Here is a 23,899-nt window from a genome sequence, read left to right on the forward strand (position 1 = left end):
TCTTAGCCAAAAGAAAGAGAGGTTGCCGAAGCCTTTTGACCTCTCCTCTGTCCAAAGTAGACAACAAACAAAGCAAATGTTTGACGAAAATCTTTAGTAGCTTGTAAGTAAAACTTTAAAGCACGAACCACGTCCAGATTGTATAATAGACGCTCCTTCTTTGAAGAAGGATTAGGACACAAAGACGGAACAACAATCTCTTGATTGATATTCTTATTAGATACCACCTTAGGTAAAAACCCAGGTTTGGTACACAGAACTACCTTATCTGCATGGAAGATCAGATAAGGAGAATCACATTGTAAGGCAGATAACTCGGAAACTCTACGAAATAGCTACCAAAAAAAATAATTCCAAGATAAAAGTTTGATATCTATGGAATGAAGAGGTTCAAGCGGAACCCCCTGAAGAACTTTAAGAACCAAATTTAAGCTCCAAGGTGGAGCAACAGGTTTAAACACAGGCTTGATTCTAACTAAAGCCTGACAAAATGCCTGAACATCAGGGACATCCGCCAGACACTTGTGCAAAAGAATAGATAGCGCAGAAATCTGTCCCTTTAAGGAACTAGCTGACAATCCTTTCTCCAATCCTTCCTGGAGAAAAGATAATATCCCTTGGATTCACACCAATAAAGATATTTACGCCATATCTTATGATAGATTTTCCTGGTGACAGGCTTTCGTGCCTGAATTAAGGTATCAATGACTGACTCGGAGAAACCACGCTTTGATAAAATCAAGCGTTCAATCTCCAGGTAGTCAGCCTCAGAGAAATTAGATTTGGATGGTTCAAAGGACCTTGAAGAAGAAGGTCCTGTCTCAGCGGCAGAGTCCATGGTGGAAAAGATGACATGTCCACTAGATCTGCATACCAAGTCCTGCGTGGCCACGCAGGCGCTATCAAGATCACCGATGCTCTCTCCTGCTTGATCTTGGCAATCAGACGAGGGAGCAGAGGAAACGGTGGAAACACATAAGCCAGGTTGAAGGACCAAGGCGCTGCTAGAGCATCTATCAGCGTTGCCTTGGGGTCCCTGGACCTGGATCCGTAACAAGGAAGCTTGGCGTTCTGGCGAGACGCCATGAGATCCAGTTCTGGTTTGCCCCAACGATGAACCAATTGTGCAAACACCTCCGGATGGAGTTCCCACTCCCCGGATGAAAAGTCTGATGACTTAGAAAATCCGCCTCCCAGTTCTCTACACCTGGGATATGGATAGCTGATAGGTGGCAAGAGTGAATCTCTGCCCAGCAAATTATCTTTGAGACTTCTAACATCGCTAGGGAACTCCTTGTTCCCCCTTGATGGATGATGTAAGCCACAGTCGTGATGTTGTCCGACTGAAATCTGATGAACCTCATTGTCGCTAGCTGAGGCCAAGCCTGAAGAGCATTGAATATCGCTCTTAGTTCCAGAATGTTTATTGGAAGGAGTGACTCCTCCTGAGTCCACGATCCCTGAGCCTTCAGGGAGTTCCAGACTGCACCCCAACCTAGAAGGCTGGCATCTGTCGTTACAATTGTCCAATCTGGCCTGCAAAAGGTCATACCTTTGGACAGATGGACCCAAGATAGCCACCAGAGAAGAGAATCCCTGGTCTCTTGATCCAGATTTAGTAGAGGGGACAAATCTGTGTAATCCCCATTCCACTGACTGAGCATGCAGAGTTGCAGCGGTCTGAGATGTAGGCGTGCAAACGGCACTATGTCCATTGCCGCTACCATTAAGCCGATTACTTCCATGCACTGAGCCACCGAAGGGCGAGGAATGGAATAAAGAACACGGCAGGAATTTAGAAGTTTTGATAACCTGGACTCCGTCAGGTAAATTTTCATTTCTACAGAATCTATCAGAGTCCCTAGGAAGGAAACTCTTGTGAGGGGGAATAGAGAACTCTTTTCCTCGTTCACCTTCCACCCATGCGACCTCAGAAATGCCAACACTATGTCCGTATGAGACTTGGCAATTTGGAAATTTGACGCCTGAATCAGGATGTCGTCTAAATAAGGGGCCACTGCTATGCCCCGCGGCCTTAGGACCGCCAGAAGCGACCCCAGAACCTTCGTAAAAATTATTGGGGCTGTAGCTAACCCAAAGGGAAGAGCTAAAAACTGGTAATGCCTGTCTAGGAAGGCAAACCTGAGAAACCGATGATGATCTTTGTGTATCGGAATGTGAAGATAAGCATCCTTTAAATCCACTGTAGTCATGTATTGACCCTCCTGGATCATAGGTAGGATGGTACGAATAGTCTCCATCTTGAATGATGGAACTCTGAGGAATTTGTTTAAGATCTTTAGATCCAAAATTGGTCTGAAGGTTCCCTCTTTTTTGGGAACTACAAACAGATTTGAGTAAAATCCCTGTCCCTGTTCCTCCTTTGGAACTGGATGGATCACTCCCATAAGTAGGAGGTCTTGTACACAGTGTAAGAATGCCTCTCTCTTTATCTGGTTTGCAGATAATTGTGAAAGGTGAAATCTCCCTTTTGGGGGGAAGCCTTGAAGTCCAGAAAATATCCCTGGGATATAATTTCCAACGCCCAGGGATCCTGGACATCTCTTGCCCACGCCTGGGCAAAGAGTGAAAGTCTGCCCCCTACTAGTTCCGTCGCCGCCTTGCAAATCTGTTTAACAGAAGCCTCATTTTTAAAGGCCCATGTGGAAGCCACAGCTCTAGTAGAATGAGCTGTAATCCTTTCTGGAGGCTGCTGGCCAGCAGTCTCATAGGCTAAGCGGATTATGCTTCTTAGCCAAAAGAAAGAGAGGTTGCCGAAGCCTTTTGACCTCTCCTCTGTCCAAAGTAGACAACAAACAAAGCAAATGTTTGACGAAAATCTTTAGTAGCTTGTAAGTAAAACTTTAAAGCACGAACCACGTCCAGATTGTATAATAGACGCTCCTTCTTTGAAGAAGGATTAGGACACAAAGACGGAACAACAATCTCTTGATTGATATTCTTATTAGATACCACCTTAGGTAAAAACCCAGGTTTGGTACACAGAACTACCTTATCTGCATGGAAGATCAGATAAGGAGAATCACATTGTAAGGCAGATAACTCGGAAACTCTACGAAATAGCTACCAAAAAAAATAATTCCAAGATAAAAGTTTGATATCTATGGAAAGAAGAGGTTCAAACGGAACCCCCTGAAGAACTTTAAGAACCAAATTTAAGCTCCAAGGTGGAGCAACAGGTTTAAACACAGGCTTGATTCTAACTAAAGCCTGACAAAATGCCTGAACGTCTGGGGCATCCGCCAGACGCTTGTGCAAAAGAATAGATAGCGCAGAAATCTGTCCCTTTAAGGAACTAGCTGACAATCCTTTCTCCAATCCTTCTTGGAGAAAAGATAATATCCTGGGAATCCTGACCTTACTCCACGAGTAGCCCTTAGATTCACACCAATAAAGATATTTACGCCATATTTTATGATAGATTTTCCTGGTGACAGGCTTCCGTGCCTGAATCAAGGTATCAATGACTGACTCGGAGAAACCACGCTTTGATAAAATCAAGCGTTCAATCTCCAGGCAGTCAGCCTCAGAGAAATTAGATTTGGATGGTTGAAAGGACCTTGAAGTAGAAGGTCCTGTCTCAGCGGCAGAGTCCATGGTGGAAAGGATGACATGTCCACCAGATCTGCATACCAAGTCCTGCGTGGCCACGCAGGCGCTATCAAGATCACCGATGCTCTCTCCTGCTTGACTTTGGCAATCAGACGAGGGAGCAGAGGAAACGGTGGAAACACATAAGCCAGGTTGAAGGACCAAGGTGCTGCTAGAGCATCTATCAGCGTTGCCTTGGGGTCCCTGGACCTGGATCCGTAACAAGGAAGCGTGGCATTCTGGCGAGACGCCATGAGATCCAGTTCTGGTTCGCCCCAACGAAGAACCAATTGTGCAAACACCTCCGGATGGAGTTCCCACTCCCCCAGATGAAAAGTCTGACGACTTAGAAAATCCGCCTCCCAGTTCTCTACACCTGGGATATAGATAGCTGATAGGTGGCAAGAGTGAATCTCTGCCCAGCGAATTATCTTTGAGACTTCTAACATCGCTAGGGAACTCCTTGTTCCCCCTTGATGGTTGATGTAAGCCACAGTCGTGATGTTGTCCGACTGAAATCTGATGAACCTCATCGTCGCTAGATGAGGCCAAGCCTGAAGAGCATTGAATATCGCTCTTAGTTCCAGAATGTTTATTGGAAGGAGTGACTCCTCCTGAGTCCACGATCCCTGAGCCTTCAGGGAGTTCCAGACTGCACCCCAACCTAGAAGGCTGGCATCTGTCGTTACAATTGTCCAATCTGGCCTGCGAAAGGTCATACCTTTGGACAGATGGACCCGAGATAGCCACCAGAGAAGAGAATCCCTGGTCTTTTGGTCCAGATTCAGTAAAGGGGACAAATCTGTGTAATCCCCATCCACTGACTGAGCATGCATAGTTGCAGCGGTCTGAGATGTAGGCGTGCAAACGGCACTATGTCCATTGCCGCTACCATTAAGCCTATTACTTCCATGCACAGAGCCACCAAAGGGCGAGGAATGGAATAAAGAACATGGCAGGAATTTAGAAGTTTTGATAACCTGGACTCCGTCAGGTAAATTTTCATTTCTACAGAATTTATCAGAGTCCCTAGGAAGGAAACTCTTGTGAGGGGGGATAGAGAACTCTTTTTCTCGTTCACCTTCCACACATGCGACCTCAGAAATGCCAACACTATGTCCGTATGAGACTTGTCAATTTGGAAGTTTGACGCCTGAATCAGGATGTCGTCTAAATAAGGGGCCACTGCTATGCCCCGTGGCCTTAGGACCGCCATGTATTGACCCTCCTGGATCATAGGTAGGATGGTACGAATAGTTTCCATCTTGAATGATGGAACTCTGAGGAATTTGTTTAAGATCTTTAGATCCAAAATTGGTCTGAAGGTTCCCTCTTTTTTGGGAACCACAAACAGATTTGAGTAAAATCCCTGTCCCTGTTCCTCCTTTGGGACTGGATAGATCACTCCCATAACTAGGAGGTCTTGTAAACAGTGTAAGAATGCCTCTCTCTTTATCTGGTTTGCAGATAATTGTGAAAGGTGAAATCTCGCTTTTGGGGGGGAAGCCTTGAAGTCCAGAAGATATCCCTGAGATATAATTTCCAACGCCCAGGGATCCTGGACATCTCTTGCCCACGCCTGGGCGAAGAGCGAAAGTCTGCCCCCTACTAGATCCGTTACCGGATAGGGGGCCATTGCTTCATGCTGTCTTAGAGGCAGCAGCAGGTTTTTTGGCCTGCTTACCCTTGTTCCAGGTCTGGTTAGGTCTCCAGACCATCTTGGACTGAGCAAAAGTTCCCTCTTGTTTTGCATTAGAGGAAGATGCCGCACTTGCCTTGAAGTTTCGAAAGGAACGAAAATTAGACTGTTTGGCCCTTGGTTTGGACCTATCCTGAGGAAGGGCATGACCCTTTCCTCCAGTGATATCAGCAATAATCTCCTTCAAACCAGGCCCGAATAGGGTCTGCCTCTTGAAGGGAATGTTAAGCAGCTTCGATTTTGAAGTAACGTCAGCTGACCATGATTTAAGCCATAGCGCTCTGCGCGCCTGTATAGAAAAACCAGAATTCTTAGCCGTTAGTTTAGTCAAATGAACAATGGCATCAGAAACAAAAGAATTGACTAGCTTAAGTGCTCTAAGCTTGTCAAGTATTTCATCCAATGGAGTCGCTACCTGTAAAGCCTCTTCCAGAGACTCAAACCAGAACGCCGCAGCAGCAGTGACAGGCGCAATGCATGCAAGAGGCTGTAGGATTAAACCTTGTTGAATAAACATTTTCTTAAGGTAACCCTCTAACTTTTTATCCATTGGATCTAAGAAAGCACAACTCTCCTCGACAGGGATAGTAGTACGCTTTGCTAGAGTAGAAACTGCTCCCTCCACCTTAGGAACTGTCTGCCATAAGTCCCGTGTGGTGGCGTCTATTGGAAACATTTTTCTAAAAACAGGAGGGGGAGAGAACGGCACACCTGGTCTATCCCATTCCTTAGTAATAATTTCTGTAAACCTTTTAGGTATTGGAAAAACATCAGTACACTCCGGCACTGCATAGTATTTATCCAGTCTACACAATTTCTCTGGCACTGCAATTGTATCACAGTCATTCAGAGCAGCTAAAACCTCCCTGAGTAACACGCGGAGGTGTTCAAGCTTAAATTTAAATGTAGAAATATCAGAATCAGGTTGCATCTTCCCTGAGTCAGAAATATCACCCACAGAAAGAAGCTCTCCTTCTTAGCTTCTGCATATTGTGAGGCAGTATCAGACATAGTTCTTAAAGCGTCAGTATGCTCTGTATTTCGTCTAACTCCAGAGCTATCTCGCTTTCCTCTAAATACAGGTAGTCTGGCTAATACCGCTGACAGTGTATTATCCATGACTGCCGCCATGTCTTGTAAAGTAAACGCTATGGGCGCCCTGGATGTACTTGGCGCCATTTGAGCGTGAGTCCCTTGAGCAGGAGTCAAAGGATCTGACACGTGGGGAGAGTTAGTCGGCATAACTTCCCCCTCGACAGATTCCTCTGGTGATACATTTTTTAAAGACAGAATATGATCTTTATTGCTTAAAGTGAAATCAATACATTTGGTAAACATTCTAAGAGGGGGTTCCACCATGGCTTTTAAACATAATGAACAAGGAGTTTCCTCTATGTCAGACATGTTTATACAGACTAGCAATGAGACTAGCAAGCTTGGAAAACACTTTAAATCAAGTTAACAAGCAAATATAAAAAACGGTACTGTGCCTTTAAGAGAAACAAATTTTGTCAGAATTTGAAAAACAGTGAAAAAAGGCAGTAAATCAAACGAAATTTTTACAGTGTCTATAATAAGCTAACAGAGCATTGCACCCACTTGCAAATGGATGATTAACCCCTTAGTTCAAAACCCGGATCAAAAAACAATATAGACGTTTTTTAACAGTCACACCAAACTGCCACAGCCTTGCTGTGGGCTTACCTCCCCCAACAAACGATTTTGGAAGCCTAAAAGCCCTTTAGAGATGTCCCGTAGCATTCAGGGAACTCCTGGATGTCTCAGTCTGTAATAGTTAATGCACAAAAAAGCACTAAACTAGGCCCCTCCCACTCATAGTAACACAGTGGAAAGCCTCAGGGAACTGTTTCTAGGCAAATTTAAGCCAGCCATGTGGAAAAAAACTAGGCCCCAATAAAGTTTTATCACCAAAGTATATATAACAACGTTTAAACATGCCAGCAAGCGTTTTATATTGTAAATATAAAAGAGTTTTACCTCAGAAAGTAAGCATGATACCAGTCGCTATTAAATCACTGTATTCAGGCTTACCTTACATAAATTTGGTATCAGCAGCATTTTCTAGCCTTCATTTCATCTTCTAGAAAAATATTAACTGCACATACCTCATAGCAGGATAACCTGCAAGCCATTCCCCCGCTGAAGTTATCTCTCTCTTCAGACATGTGTGAGAACAGCAATGGATCTTAGTTACAACCTGCTAAGATCATAGAAATCCCAGGCAGATTCTTCTTTTTTCCTGCCTGGAACAAAATAGCACAACTCCGGTACTATTTAAAAATAATAAACTCTTGATTGAAGCAAAATAACAGCTACATTTCACCACTTATCTCTTACTACCTCCATGCTTGTTGAGAGTTGCAAGAGAATGACTGGATATGGTAGTGAGGGGAGGAGCTATATAGACAGCTCTGCTGTGGGTGTCCTCTTGCAACTTCCTGTTGGGAATGAGAATATCCCACAAGTAATGGATGATCCGTGGACTGGATACACTTTACAAGAGAAATGTAAAGCTACCAGACCCGAAACAAACATAATAGAAACAAGTTAAAGGGATGGTAAACATTGCGAGATTGTAATAAAAATCTTTAATTAATTATTGTACATAGTAAAACATTTTGCAATATACTTTGATAAATTATTTTGCACCGTTTTACAGTAGATTAAGTATAAAAATTGTGGATTTTCCAGTTGTGACAACTGAAAAAGCACATGACAGGTTTCACAAACCTAATCTTGCCACATATCGCTTCATACTTTGCAGTATGGTATCTTATCTTTTCTGCCAAAATTCAAACAATGAAGATTTTAACACAATGGGCCAGATTATGAGTGGCTTGCTAACTGTTTCGCGTGAGTTTTATTAGGTTTATTGCAGCTGTTTTTGTGCATCGGAAGGAGCATGCATATTACAAGTTGAAAGTAAATGTGAACGCATGAGCGCAATCAAGATTTATTCTAGAATGATTACCGCAACTTCAGAGCTCTGGTTAACTGTTACGTGAGAGTAAGTTTGAAATGATGGCACCACTTGCTGGAAATAAAAAAAGAAAAAAATATATATGAGAAATGATGAAACAGTAAATGAAACCAACACACATGACTCTATATGGTCTATTGATTTTTTAAAATTATACTTGCTGGCAGTTAAAATATATTAGAATATTAAGCACTAGGGTACTAGTAGAGCCAATGTACTGAGATAATAGCGGATAACTTAACCGCATTTAGCATACCGAGTATTTACCAATGTGACTCGTAGCATTAAGCAGAGACACAGGAATCGGTATAGACGTACAATCGCTTATGATAAATCCTTTATGGCTTATAACCATCAACTTATAATGCTATGGAACCTGTTGGGTATTAATTTAATTTGTGTATTCTAGTTTTCTGCTCTAACCGGATGCGATCTTAAATCACCATTAGTACAGCTAAATTGATATAACATCAGCACCGTAGTTGCTATATTAACATTCAGCTATCACTTCTGAATCTCTAATGTGTAGTACACAGTATACTAACCACTTGAACAGCACTACTATACTGCGGTTAACCAAGGACGTTCACAATTACTAGTAGTTCATTTAGAGGGGTATATTATTAGCATCACAATTGTCAAGTCAATATTTAGTTTATACTCCTAATAATAAAATTGTGGCACAGTGTACACTAACCATTTGAACAAATGGCGCTGAAATTCATGTACCACAAGTTAAATGCTAAATTACATATTATCAGTACCACCGTTGATACAATACTATTACACTCCCAATATCGAGTGTGCGATACATAGTGTACTAATTTTGTAAACAAAGTTATCATAATATACGTTTTGTAACATACCTTTCTTTAAATACAGTGATCAATGCTAATTTGCCATATTATATATGGAAGTTTTGATCTCTAATTAGCAGTGAACAAACCGCACCAATAACGGCTAGGATTTAAGCAGATAGCAGTAAAATGCGACACAATTTGATATGTTCACAAGTGTAATATTCTAACTTGTACTATTTGGGTATTATACGACGATTAAGCAGCTAACTCGAAATTTAGAATATTTCAATTCAATTGTTTAGGTATATATTCCCACGCAAATACAAGAATTAATCTTTGTTTTAGGATAACGGGTTTAACTCAGTAATATTTATTACAAATTGGGTTTCCCTAATCCATTTCATGATTTCACCCTCTGTGGGTACATAGCTTATATACAACGCTATTTAGAGCCAATAAGGGTTAATTCTACTACTCACCTAGGGTTTCTTTAATTTAACCAGTATTGTAACTTGATTTTCTGCCAACATTTTAGTTTTAACACACCCATTGTTTTCAAACATTCTAATAAAGATTTCTGTTTTAATCTGTGTGACTTTTTTCCTACTCCAATTAATTCAAGGGTCTTATTTGAGTGCTTCTATAGTATCATTCCTTTGTTCAGTTCCTTTAACTGACAGTTACCAATAACTGTTACGTGAGACAAAACAGTACAGTTACACTCAAAATAATACTATCTGATAAAAATTATTAAAACAGATTGCATAACAAAGTTTTAAAGGGTTCAAAGATATGAGGTCTCAGGTGTTAGAAAAAGGCAGGCAAAGGGCTTTAATATATATAGAAACATAGAAACATTGGATTTTGACGGCAGATAAGAGCCATAGGCCCAGCAAGTCTGCCATATATTTCATAAAAGTATACATTTTCGTAGGATAGTCTTATGCTTGTCTCAGGCATTCTTAAAGTCCCCCACAGTGTTTGTCATTACCACCACTTGTGGAAGTTTATTCCATGATTCAATTGCCCTTTCTGTAAAGAAGTGCTTCCTCAAATTACTCCTGAATCTACTATCTTTCAGCTTGAGATCATGACCCCTTGTCCGTGAAGTTTGCTTTTATGTAAAATACTTACAGCCTCAGCTTTACTAAGCCCTGTAATATACTTGAAAGTTGCTATCATATCATCTCTTTCCCTTCTCTCCTCTAAGCTTTACATATTTACGTAATTGAGCCACTCCTGGTCCATTTTATTTTTTAGACCATGTACCATTTTGGTAGCCCTCCTAGGCACATATTCAAGTTTGTTTATATCCTTCTGCAGATATGGCCTCCAGAACTGCACACAATACTCAAGATGAGGCCTAACTAATGATCTATAAAGTGGCATAAGAACCTTACTATTACTGCTGAAAATGTGTCTACCAATTCACTCGCTGCAATACTACATTGTTTACTAAATTTTAAAACATCTGAAATAATAATTCACACATTTCGCAGTTAAAGCACAAGCAGGAACGCAAATTACAGCTCTACTTGTAATCGAGACCAATATCAGTGAGGCCATGTCATCTCCATACACAAGTCCAGATTCTTTCCTCCAAATAATGAAAGTGCTGTGTGGAGGTGGAGTTTGACCATTGAAAACTTGCAAAAAACAAAGTGTTAATCCTTTATAATATAATTAAGACTGCTGATATGTTTATCTATTGAAAGACTTCAAATTACAAGGTGTTTACTATCTCTGTAAGACAAAAAGGACAAAATGACACAAATAAGCAAGACAATGGAATAGATAAACAGGCCGATAAGTCAATGACAATAGAAAAAGAAGTAGTATGAATGAAGAGACAGAGAAACAGTCCGGACCATACAAGGTGGATAAAAACAGGACAGTACAATGAGAGAGTCAGGCCAAAACTGATGAGATAAAGAAACAGGGTGACAAAAACAACAAGAAGAATGGAACAGATAGAACAGCAGAATGATATAGCAACAGGAAGGACAAGATACGTAAGATAAGAAATCTGTAGTTCAAGAAAAGATGGGCAGCGTAAAAAATGGTCAAACAAGAAGGTTAGGAAACCGGACAAAACAGGTGGGTTAAAGAAATAAACTGATATATAATAGAAGAGGAAATGGTGAAAGATTGATAGCTGAGGGAAGGATCTGTCCAAATCTAATGCAAAAGGCAGCATTATTTGCCGACTATATAAGGACAATCAGTGTTGTATTATCAAAAGCATTTTACTTTTTTACAATAACTGATGGCTAATGAAATAGTAACTTCAAGAATGTTGTATACATAATAAAACTCCTGCCTCGTCCTTTTACCAGAGATTCGTATTAAGAAAGGGGCTCGGCTGTAGTGATGCCAGAATAAAATCCTGTTTAATTTGATACGTTCATTAAGTGCTTCATGTCTAAGACATGACATCAGAGATCTTTCCAGATACAATAAGAAGTCATTATTTTCTCTATTATTATAATGAGATGTAATTTTAAAAAAGATCAAAGGCATTATTAATCCACTAGCTTGAACAACAGCAGTATTACCCCTTACTGTGCGCTTTCATGTTCCCATATCAACCACATATCTAGTAGTGTTCAACTTCCCTCTAATTTCTTGTAACCAGAATAACAAAAACTATATTTTAAAGGGACACAGAAGCCAAAATTAAACATTCATGGTTCAGATAGTGCTTTCAATGTTATGAGCGTTTTAAGTGTACTACTATTATCAAATGTACTGCATTCTCTTGATATCATTTGTTGAAAAGCATATCTATGTAGCCTCAGGAGCAGTAATGTACTACTGGGAGCTAGCTTGTGATTGGTGGTTATACACATATGCCTCTTGCCATTGGTTCTCCAGATGTTTAGCTAGCTCCCAGTAGTGCGCGACTGCTCTGGAGTTTGTTAAACCTTTTTGCAGGGTGATACTATATGCAAGCAAGCATATGTTATATCACAGAGCATTTTCTTTTTGCACGTTTGTGTACCTTTATGAAAGAAATGTCTTACAAGGGAAACAATTAAAGGCATGGTTTAAATAGACAGTAAACACCTTTAATTATAACATGTTTCTGCAATTGTCCATTAGCTTAACATAATAGCAGAGTCTGAACACTATAAGAACAGACTAACCCCAATTGTTTTTTCACACTCCACCCACCATTTTCCTTATTTGGACTTGAATATGGAGAGGACAGGGCTTGTCATTGCCATTGTGTTAACACAATTTACATTGTTTGGCATCAGCAGAAATGATAAGATACCAACTACAAATTAGGGAGGGATATGTGACAAGGTTAACCCCTTAAGGTCCAACGACGTACAGGGTACGTCCTACAAAAAAATGTCCTTAGCGATCAAGAGCGGGGGCGGGTGGGTGCATGGGGGCGGGAGCGGGTGGGAATCGCTACACTATGAAACATTTTTGTACACAAAGTGGGAGAGAGTAGGGAGAGAATTTCTGAACAAAGGGGATCCCAGAGAAGCCTTTACAACCATTTGTGCCATAATTGCACAAGCTGTTTGTAAATAATTTCAGTAAGAAACCATTTTTTTATTTGATCACATTTGGTGGTGAAATGGTGGCATGAAATATACCAAAATGGGCTTAGATCAATACTTTGGGTTGTCTTCTAAAAAAATATATACATTTAAAAGGATATTCAGGGATTCCAGACAGATATCAGTGTTCCAATGTAACTAGCGCTAATTTTGGGGAAAAAAAGTGGTTTGGAAATAGCAAAGTGCTACTTGTATTTATTGCCCTATAACTTGCAAAAAAACATAATTTATGTAAGAACTTACCTGATAAATTCATTTCTTTCATATTAGCAAGAGTCCATGAGCTAGTGACGTATGGGATATACATTCCTACCAGGAGGGGCAAAGTTTCCCAAACCTCAAAATGCCTATAAATACACCCCTCACCACACCCACAAATCAGTTTAACGAATAGCCAAGAAGTGGGGTGATAAGAAAAAAGTGCGAAAGCATAAAAAATAAGGAATTGGAATAATTGTGCTTTATACAAAAAAATCATAACCACCACAAAAAAGGGTGGGCCTCATGGACTCTTGCTAATATGAAAGAAATGAATTTATCAGGTAAGTTCTTACATAAATTATGTTTTCTTTCATGTAATGAGCTAGTGACGTATGGGATAATGAATACCCAAGATGTGGATCTTCCACGCAAGAGTCACTAGAGAGGGAGGAATAAAATAAAGAAAGCCAATTCCGCTGAAAAATAATCCACACCCAAAACAAAGTTTAAATCTTATAATGAAAAAAGCTGAAAATATAAGCAGAAGAATCAAATTGAAACAGCTGCCTGAAGTACTTTTCTACCAAAGACTGCTTCTGAGGAAGAAAACACATCAAAATGGTAGAATTTAGTAAAAGTATGCAAAGAAGACCAAGTTGCTGCTTTGCAAATCTGATCAACCGAAGCTTCATTCCTAAATGCCCAGGAAGTAGAGACTGACCTAGTTGAATGAGCTGTAATCCTTTGAGGCGGAGTTCTACCTGACTCAACATAAACATGATGAACCAAAGACTTTAACCACGATGCCAAAGAAATGGCAGAAGCCTTCTGACCTTCCTTGAACCAGAAAAGATAACAAATAGACTAGAAGTTTTCCGGAAATCTTAGTAGCTTCAACATAATATTTCAAAGCTCTAACTACATCCAAAGAATGCAACGATCTTTCCTCAGAGATCTTAGGATTAGGACACAATGAAGGAACTACAATTTCTCTACTAATGTTGTTAGAATTCACAACCTTAGGTAAAAATTTAAATGAAGTTCGCAAAACCGCCAAAAGAAACAAAACTTTCCAAGAAAGTAATTTAATATCCAGCGAATGCATAGGTTCAAACGGAGGAGCTTGAAGAGCCCCTAGAACCAAATTCAAACTCCAAGGAGGAGAAATTGACTTAATAAAAGGTTTTATACGAACCAAAGCTTGTAAAAAACAATAAATATCAGGAAGACTAGCAATCTTTCTGTGAAAAAGAACAGAAAGAGCAGAGATTTGTCCTTTCAAGGAACTTGCAGACAAACCTTTATCCAGACCATCCTGAAGAAACTGTAAAATTCTAGGAATTCTAAAAGAATGCCAAGAAAAAAGATGAGAAGAACACCAAGAAATGTGAGGCCATGCTGGAGCCACCAGCAGAATAAACGAACGCTCCTTTAGAATCTTGGAAATCACTCTTGGAAGAAGAACTAGAGGCGGAAAGATATAAGCAGGATGATACTTCCAAGGAAGTGACAATGCATCCACTGCTTCCGCCTGAGGATACCTGGATCTGGACAGATACCTGGGAAGCTTCTTGTTTAGATGAGAAGCCATCAGATCTATTTCTGGAAGTCCCCATATTTGAACAATCTGAAGAAATACCTCTGGGTGAAGAGACCAATCGCCCGGATGTAGCGTTTGGCGACAGAGATAATCCGCTTCCCAATTGTCTATACCTGGGATATGAACCGCAGAAATTAGACAGGAGCTGGATTCCGCCCATACAAGTATTCGAGAGACTTCTTTCATAGCCAGAGGACTGTGAGTTCCTCCTTGATGATTGACATATGCCACGGTTGTGACATTGTCCGTCTGGAAACAAATGAACGACTCTCTCTTTAGAAGAGGCCACGACTGAAGAGCTCTGAAAATTGCACGGAGTTCCAAAATGTTGATTGGTAATCTCGCCTCCTGAGAATCCCAAACCCTTTGTGCTGTCAGAAACCCCCATACAGCTCCCCAACCTGTCAGACTTGCATCTGTTGAGATCACAGTCTAGGTTGGAAGAACAAAAGAAGCCCCCTGAACTAAACGATGGTGGTCTGTCCACCACGTCAGAGAGTGTCGAACAATCGGTTTTAAAGATATTAATTGAGATATCTTTGTATAATCCCTGCACCACTGGTTCAGCATACAGAGCTGAAGAGGTCGCATGTGAAAACGAGCAAAGGGGATCGCGTCCAATGCAGCAGTCATAAGACCTAGAATTTCCATGCATAAGGCTACCGAAGGGAAAGATTGAGACTGAAGGTTTCGACAAGCTGAAACCAATTTCAGACGTCTCTTGTCCGTCAGAGACAGAGTCAAGGACACTGAATCTATCAGGAAACCTAAAAAGGTTACCCTTGTCTGAGGAATCAACGAACTTTTTGGTAAATTGATCCTCCAACCATGTTCTTGAAGAGAAACAACACTTATAAAAGACTGGAAAGGTTCTTTCTAGTGAAAATGAGCAAAGGGAATTGAATCCAATGCTGTGGCCATAAGACCTAAAACTTCTATGCATATATAGCAACTGAAGGAAATAATAGAGACTAAAGGTACCGACAGACGGAACCCAATAAAATTATCCCTTGTCTGATAGAGACAAGGACAGTGACACAAACTATCTGGAAACCTAAAAAAGGTGACCCTTGTGTGAGGAATCAAGAGCTTTTGAAAAAAAAAAAAAAAGATCCTCTAACTATGTCCTGAAGAGCAAGTGAATCATATGAGATTCCGCATCCTCAGAAAATAATCTGAATGAAAACAGAAAAATGAAAATATGCATTTATTGTATCTAATGAAAACAAATAATGCTATCATGACCATAAAAAGGCAAAATAGTTTGAATAAAACTCCAAAACCCGGTTCCTCAAAAGGAACTGGAAGAAATACCCCAGAAGATTCCAGGTCTGAGCAGCGCTTGAACCCCATGGGTGCCCAGCCATGCTTCAACAGTACCCAAAATATATAGGACAGAAACACAGTTAAAGAAAGTGTTAGCCTTACTGGAATAAAATCAAAGAAATTTGGACAAAATAGAACCAAATAAATTTCAAAGAAGTCTTAACCTGCCCCTTACCAGCCAAGCTGGAATACGGCACGTACATCGCAATATTAGGGAGCTGATTTCGAACTCCAATTATAAACATGTTACTTGAGAAAGAACTCAGGAATTTGTTCCTTAATAAGAACAACCAAACTAGTATAAGCTTAAAGTTTTAGTCTTAGAACTCAATCTTGAAGCCCAGAGTAACAGTTAAGAATTGAATCCAATTATAAAACAAATAATTGATTATCTTAGAACAAAAGAAATATGTTTTTTTTTTGTTTTTTTTTAAAAAATCACAAAATTCTTCTAGCTAAAAAAGCTAAAGACATAGATTAACCCTCATTTGCAAAAAATATTCAATAAAATGAAGACACAAATGAAATTATTAGCATGATAGTTCAGTTTAAAGGACCAGTCAATACAGTGGACTTGCATAATCAATAAATGCAAAACAACAAGACAAATGCAACAGCACCTAGTCTAGTAAATGTTGTCCCTTAAACAATGCTAAAATAAATCATAATCTGATACTTGATCTTAAAGTAAACAGAAAAAATGAAGCAATTGCAATATGCAAATAAATCACAGGACCAAGAAAAGTACCTGAAACTAAATAATTTTCCATAAATAAGATACAACTATCTAAAGGAAAATAAATACTATTTTGCTATAGAAACAATAGCATAATTAGTAGAAGTAGAGATAGCCCCAATAAATTGGAGAACCCTCCAAATTGAATTTAACTGCTGGCAAAGAATATAGTTTAAAACCTTTGAAGAAGGAATGAAAGAAAATTCTCAGCCTATTCCATTCCCTTGTATGGGGAATTGGAAAGAAAACCTCTGAAAACACAGAAGAAATAAATAGGCAGAAATAGTGTCAGCTAGTCTTAAAGAACTAGTTACCTTTATATCCAAAATAATCAACACCTTTTCAACAAAGAACAAATGTACTTTAATAATAGAAAAATAATAAAAAAGTAGATTTGTTAGTGTCAATATCTGATGAAGAAAATTTCTGAAAGAGAAAAAACATCATCAGAGAAGGATAAATCAGTATGTTGTTGGTCATTTGAAACTTCAATAATTAAAAAAGAAGTGAAAAAGACCTAAAAATTTTATTAGAAGGCACGAAGTCAGACAAAGCCTTTAAAATAGAATCAGAAAAATATTTCTTATAAATCTTCTAAATATTTCTTGTAAGAATGGAAATATATAAAGCATAAATACTAATGGATTCTGCATGTAAAAGTATATCATAATAACTTATTACAAACCATAGCTAAAGATAAACATTTATAACATTTAAAATAAATGAACTTAGCTTTGGTAGAACTGAAACTCAGTTAAGCGTTTTTCCAGAAGTGGCTTCTGATTCAGGGTCAATCTGAGACATCTTGCAATATGTAATAGAAAAAACAACATATAAAGCAAAATTGATCAAATTCCTTAAATGACAGTTTCAGGAATGGGAAAAAAAATGCCAATGAACAAGCTTCTAGCAACCAGAAGCAATAAATAATGAGACTTAAATATTGTGGAGACAACAATGACGCTCGAATTTTTTAGCGCCAAAAAAGCCACCCACATTATTTGGCGCCTAAATGCTTTTGGCGCCAAAAATGGCGCCACATCCGGTAACGCCGACATTTTTTGGCGCAAAAACGTCAAAAAAATGACGCAACTTCCGGCGACACGTATGACGCCGGAAATGACAAGAAAATTTTTGCGCCAAGAAAGTCCGCGCCAAGAATGACGCAATAAAATTTTCAGCCCCCGCGAGCCTAACAGCCCACAGGAAAAAAGTCAAATTTTAAGGTAAGAAAAAATTGATTTATTCATATGCATTATCCCAAATATGAAACTGACTGTCTGAAATAAGGAACGTTGAACATCCTGAATCAAGGCAAATAAATGTTTGAATACATATATTTAGAACTTTATATAAAAGTGCCCAACCATAGCTTAGAGTGTCACAGAAAATAAGACTTACTTACCCCAGGACACTCATCTACATGTAGTACAAAGCCAAACCAGTACTGAAACGAGAATCAGCAGAGGTAATGGTATATATAAGAGTATATCGTCGATCTGAAAAGGGAGGTAAGAGATGAATCTCTACGACCGATAACAGAGAACCTATGAAATAGACCCCATAGAAGGAGATCATTGAATTCAAATAGGCAATACTCTCTTCACATCCCTCTGACATTCACTGCACACTGAGAGGAAAACCGGGCTCCAGCCTGCTGCGAAGCGCATATCAACGTAGAATCTAGCACAAACTTACTTCACCACCTCCATGGGAGGCAAAGTTTGTAAAACTGATTTGTGGGTGTGGTGAGGGGTGTATTTATAGGCATTTTGAGGTTTGGGAAACTTTGCCCCTCCTGGTAGGAATGTATATCCCATACGTCACTAGCTCATGGACTCTTGCTAATTACATGAAAGAAAGCAAAGAACGTGTAAACATTGGGTATTTCTAAACTCAAGACAAAATTTAGAAACTATTTAGCATGGGTGTTTTTTGGTGGTTGTAGATGTGTAACAGATTTTGGGGGTCAAAGTTAGAAAAGGTGTGTTTCATTTCCATTTTTCCTCATATTTTATAAAAAAAAATTATAGTAAATTATAAGATATGATGAAAATAATGGTATCTTTAGAAAGTCCATTTAATGGCGAGAAAAACGGTATATAATATGTGTGGGTACAGTAAATGAGTAAGAGGAAAATTACAGCTAAACACAAACACAGCAGAAATGTAAAAATAGCCTTGGTCCCAAATGGTCAGAAAATGGAAAAGTGCTGTGGTCCTTAAGGGGTTAAAGGGACAGTCTACTCCAGAATGTTTTTTGTTTAAAAAGATAGATATCCCTTTATTACCCATTCTTCAGTTTTGCATAACCAACACAGTTATATTAATACACTTTTTACTTCTGTGATTACCTTGTATCTACGCCTCTGCAGACCGCTCCCTTATTTAAGTTCTTTTGACAGACTTATATTTTAGCCATTCGGTGCTGACTCATAAATAACTCCACGGGAGTGAGCACAATAGTATCTATATGGCACACATGAACTAGCGCTGTCTAGCTGTGAAAAACTGTCAAAATGCACTACGAGGCAGCTTTCAAGGGTTTAGAAATTAGCATATGAGCCTACGTAGATTTAGCTTTCAACAAAGAATACCAAAAGAACAAAGCAAAATTGATGATAAAAGTAAATTGGAAAGTTGTTCAAAATTAAACTTTCCTGATTTAGATAGTGCATGCAATTTTAATTAGACTATCCCTTTAAGTTTGAGAAGCCGCCCATGTGCTCTTTCAGTTTTAAAGAGAGTAAATCCAGAATATCAAACTTAAATTACAGGACAAGTGGGCAAAAATAAATAATTACCGTATATTGCAAAGTTGTTACAAGTAATTACAGCAAGTAAAAACACTAGAAAGCTTTCAGTTGTCATAAAATGAAATATAAACAGATACATACACATTCTCACATATATAATAACACAGTTATATGAAATTATAAAGTATTTGATTATCCATAGACAATATAACATTCATTATGCTTTACATATAATGCTGCTAATACAATATGTAAATAAAAAATTATTTATCTTTAAATTTGCATAGTCTTAAATGGAACAGCTATATTAAATTGAATTTCCTGTATGGATGGTAAAAACGAGCTACATATTGATTTTCCTAAAACAGGAAAACCTATACAAATGCATTAGTCCTTAAAAGCATCAGATATGCATTTTACATGACATGTACCCTTGGTACATTAAAAGTATAATGGGTTTCACCATACTTATATGTAAGAATGGTGCTTTTTCCCTAGACAGGCCAAAGTCAATATTTTTAAAAATGCAAAAAATGACCCAAATAGAAATAAGCTAAAGATACTCACCAGGATTAGTTTTTTCTTCTTCAAATGATTAATAACTTTTAAATGCTTTTAGTATATTACTTTGTGAATTGCTGATATATATATATATATATATATATATATATATATATATATATATATATATATATATATATATATATATATATATATATATATATAATAATATATGTGTGTGTGTGTGTGCGCGCACTGTAACAAAATGTCCCATATATTTTCACATTTATTTCTTTTTTAATTTATTATCAAACTATGCCCCTTTTTACGTGAACAGTAGTCTTAAAAAAAAGTGTAAGGGGTAATAGATCTGAAAATAAGGTGTGATTAATAAAGGGACACTAAACCCAATTTTTTTTTCTTTCTTGATTCATATAGAGCATGTAATTTTAAGCAACTTTCTAATTTACTCCTATTATCAATTTTTCTTCGTTCTCTTGCTATCTTTATTTAAAAAAAGAAGGCATCTAAGCTAAGGAGCCAGCCAATTGTTATTTCAGAACCCTGGAGAGCACATGTTTATTGGTGCTGTACAATCAGCAAGGACAACCCAGGTTGTTCATCAAAAATGGGCCGGCATCTAAACTTACATTCTTGCTTTTCAAATGAAGATACCAAGAGAATGAAGAAAATTTGATAGTAGGAGTAACTTAGAAAGTTGCTTAAAATTGCATGCTCTATCTAAATCACAAAATAATTTTTTTGGGTACAGTGTCCTTTAAGATGCCAAAACAGCAATCACAAAATAGTCACCATTATGATTATTAGTGCTAATATATATATATATATATATATATATATATATATATATATATATATATATATATATATATATATATATATATATATATATATATATATATATATATGTGTGTGTGTGTGTGTGTGTTTGTGTATATATATGTTTGTGCCTTTTCCAAAGTTTACATGACATCTTCTATTAGATTTGCATCAGTCAATGACAGGTGTGCCTATGAGCTAGATCAAGATCTACCAGTAGATGTCTAAGTGCTGACTAGTAGATCACACAACTAATGTGTGGTTTCTCAATCCCCTCTCACCCAAAAGGGATAAAATAATGTTTGCACAAGGGTGATTCAGCACAAGAATATTAGTGCTATTTCAGATAATATAGGTACTGGATATGACAGCCCCTAGGGTAATACCTTAGAATGATGCACTAGACTACTGTTTGGTCCTAAATACATTAATGGAAATAGAAAATAAAATGAACAATAGTTATTACTCATAAAAATCGAGAGTCAGTTAGATGGTGATCAGTTTCGTCATCATAAATCCTTTAAAGGGATACTAAACCCAATTTTTTTCTTTCATGATTCAGATAGAGCATGAGATTTTAAACACCTTTCTAATTTACTCCTATTAGCAATTTGTCTTTGTTCTCATGCTATCTTGATTTGAAAAAGCAGTACTGTAAGCTTTAGAGCCAGACCATTGTTTGTTCAGCACATGGGTAGCACTTGCTGATTTGTGGCTAAATGTAGCAAACCAATCAGCAGCTCTACCAAGGTGCTGAACTAAAAAATGGGCCGGCTCCTAACCTTTTATTAATGCTATTTCAAATCAAGATAACATGAGAACAAAGAAAAAATGATAATAGGAGTAAATTAGAAAGTGGCTTAAAATTGCATGCTCTATCTGCAAAGAAAAAATGAGGGGTTAGTATCCCTTTAACTTGCAAAACACTGAGTAAGAGTAAGGAAGTGCTAATGCACCAAGTATTCAGCAACAAGCAATTCTGCATATTGAAATGAGAATGGGCATCATCCAAGAACACTCAGCTTCCTACTAGATTTATAGTTCAACCACAAAGAGTTAAATAATGCACCTAGTTTCAGTTACCATAGAGTTCTTACAATTACATTGTTCATTAATGCCAATTTTCAGTGTTCCAACGTATTACACAGGTATATATGTTAGTCATAATATGTTAAACACCAATGTATTACACATGCTTTTTACTACAATCACTGGCCCGTTGGTACTAAACTGATGTACAACTAAGGCAGGGCTCATAATTACTTATTTAAAATGATTGATAAATGGATATTTTGGATCAATATAATGTAATTAGACTAAATTATAATATTATTTTAAATACAGCTAATAAAAAAATAATGCATATGATGAATTTCTTATCGCATTGATAAGATATGCACTGGATGCAACACACCCAGTTCTGACATTGCAATCCATTTACCCAGAATAATATCCCTTCTAAATCCGCTAGCTGCATCAGAAGCTGTGTCAGGATGTATGATTTTCCATTGCACCTATTAAATGCGGCTTATGCACGTTGTGAGATGCACTATTATACTACAATATTATTACTACCATCAGTTTTGGTGCAACACCAGCACCATGGTCAGCTAGATCGCATCTACTGCATAAACAGGTGGCTTAATCGTAAACATGATTATAAAAAAATACTACACTGATTACTGGCAGTTAGAAACAAATGCATATGACTCACCGATATAACATATAGCGAAAGCATCGTTCCACTTACCCTGCTGAGATCCTTCTTCTGATCTCCTCCTTTTGTGATACAAATCAAGGTACCGATCTATCTCACTTACTCCTCTAGGTGGCGACATTGTTGGAGCCAACACATAACAAGTGCCATCTATCATGCATATTTGTAACGTAGTATTGCCAATGCCATCTTGATTAATGGCAATCAGTTTCCTTAAAATTATGTTGAATGAACGGAAGAATGGAAAGAAGGTGTAAACATTATAGTATTGTGACAACAAAGGAACCAACTAGCAATAACAAGCAAACAAGCATATTAAAATGCCTACCATAGTAAAAAAAAAAAAAAAAAAAAAACAATCAGGGTTTTAATAAGACATTTACTTCACTTCGAAAGTGAGACTTTATACAAATGCATTTGTGATATGGAAACATGTTTATAATACTTAGTAAGAAATTGCGTTTCCATAAAGAAAAATGGATTTAGCGACGTTAAACTTTGTAATGCGCATGTGATATTTTTTGGTATTTTAGTGTTGCTTCATGGGAAATGTAGTTCAACATGAAAGGCAGTGTGAGAGCAAGTTATTTGTATAAATTATATTTTTGATTATTTTATTATATGCTTAATGGTTATTTTAAGAGAACCATTGTTGCTAAAAAGAAATATTTTACCTTTCACTCAGTCAAATTCTATTTATATTACAGATTTTGTTCATTAAAGGTATTGTATATATTTATTTATATATATATATATATATATATATATATATATATATATATATATATATATATATATATATATATATATATATATTTATTTATATATATATATATATATATATATATATATATATATATATATATATATATACTATATATATATATATATATATATATATGTATATATATATATATATATATATATATATATACTATCTATCTCTCTCTCTCTCTCTCTCTCTCTCTATATATATATATATATATATATATATATATAAATTCATTAAAATTATGGGGGGAGATAAAAAACTGAAATTAAAATCCTCCATGTCTCAAAATTAAATCAATGTAAATATTTGCATAGGAAATTAGTACATCTGGGCAAGTATCCCCGCTTGCTTTCCCCCAGAAATTCTTAATATGCAATGTTTCCAATGCACAAGAGAATTGTGGGTAAGATATGCAAATTCTCAGTTTTTTTTGCTTCAAAAATACTGTTTTGACACAGCGATCCTTTTAAACAGGAATATGACAGCAAACCAGAAATCACTCAGGGCGACGAAGCCCCAATGACGTTTGAGTCACGTGGGGGGTGAAACAGCCGTTGGCGTGGAACGTCACTTTTGTACAGCTGGGAATCAGGCCTCAATTTGTTTGCTCGATGCAAATTGCAAACACAGCTTTGGAACCATGCAGGTTGTAAATACAGCTTTGGAACCGATATAAGAAGCAAGCTCTGTACCCGGACCAGGTTACGGTATGAGGACATAACAGAGAAAGAATTCACTACCCAGGAGTCACTTGATAAGTATC

The 23,899-nt window shown here is 37.6% G+C and overlaps 1 protein-coding gene across 2 annotated transcripts in view; it reads right to left on the bottom strand.

Annotated features, from left to right (window-relative positions):
• Positions 1 to 22,463, bottom strand: part of LOC128663247 (tropomodulin-2) — a 343,309-nt gene extending 320,846 nt beyond the window's left edge. Inside the window, exons 1-2 of one of the 2 annotated variants that reach the window (XM_053717474.1) lie at positions 22,398 to 22,412; positions 8,304 to 8,366 (exon numbers count right to left, since the gene is read on the bottom strand). The gene's annotated coding sequence lies outside the window, so the exon portion shown is untranslated. Of the gene's footprint in view, positions 1 to 8,303; positions 8,367 to 22,397 lie in introns of both variants that reach the window. The other variant, XM_053717475.1, reaches the window with a different exon arrangement.
• Between the last annotated feature and the right edge of the window lie 1,436 nt (positions 22,464 to 23,899).

This window comes from Bombina bombina, chromosome 6, assembly GCF_027579735.1.
Source record: "Bombina bombina isolate aBomBom1 chromosome 6, aBomBom1.pri, whole genome shotgun sequence".
In the NCBI taxonomy this organism is placed as follows: Eukaryota; Metazoa; Chordata; class Amphibia; order Anura; family Bombinatoridae; genus Bombina; species Bombina bombina.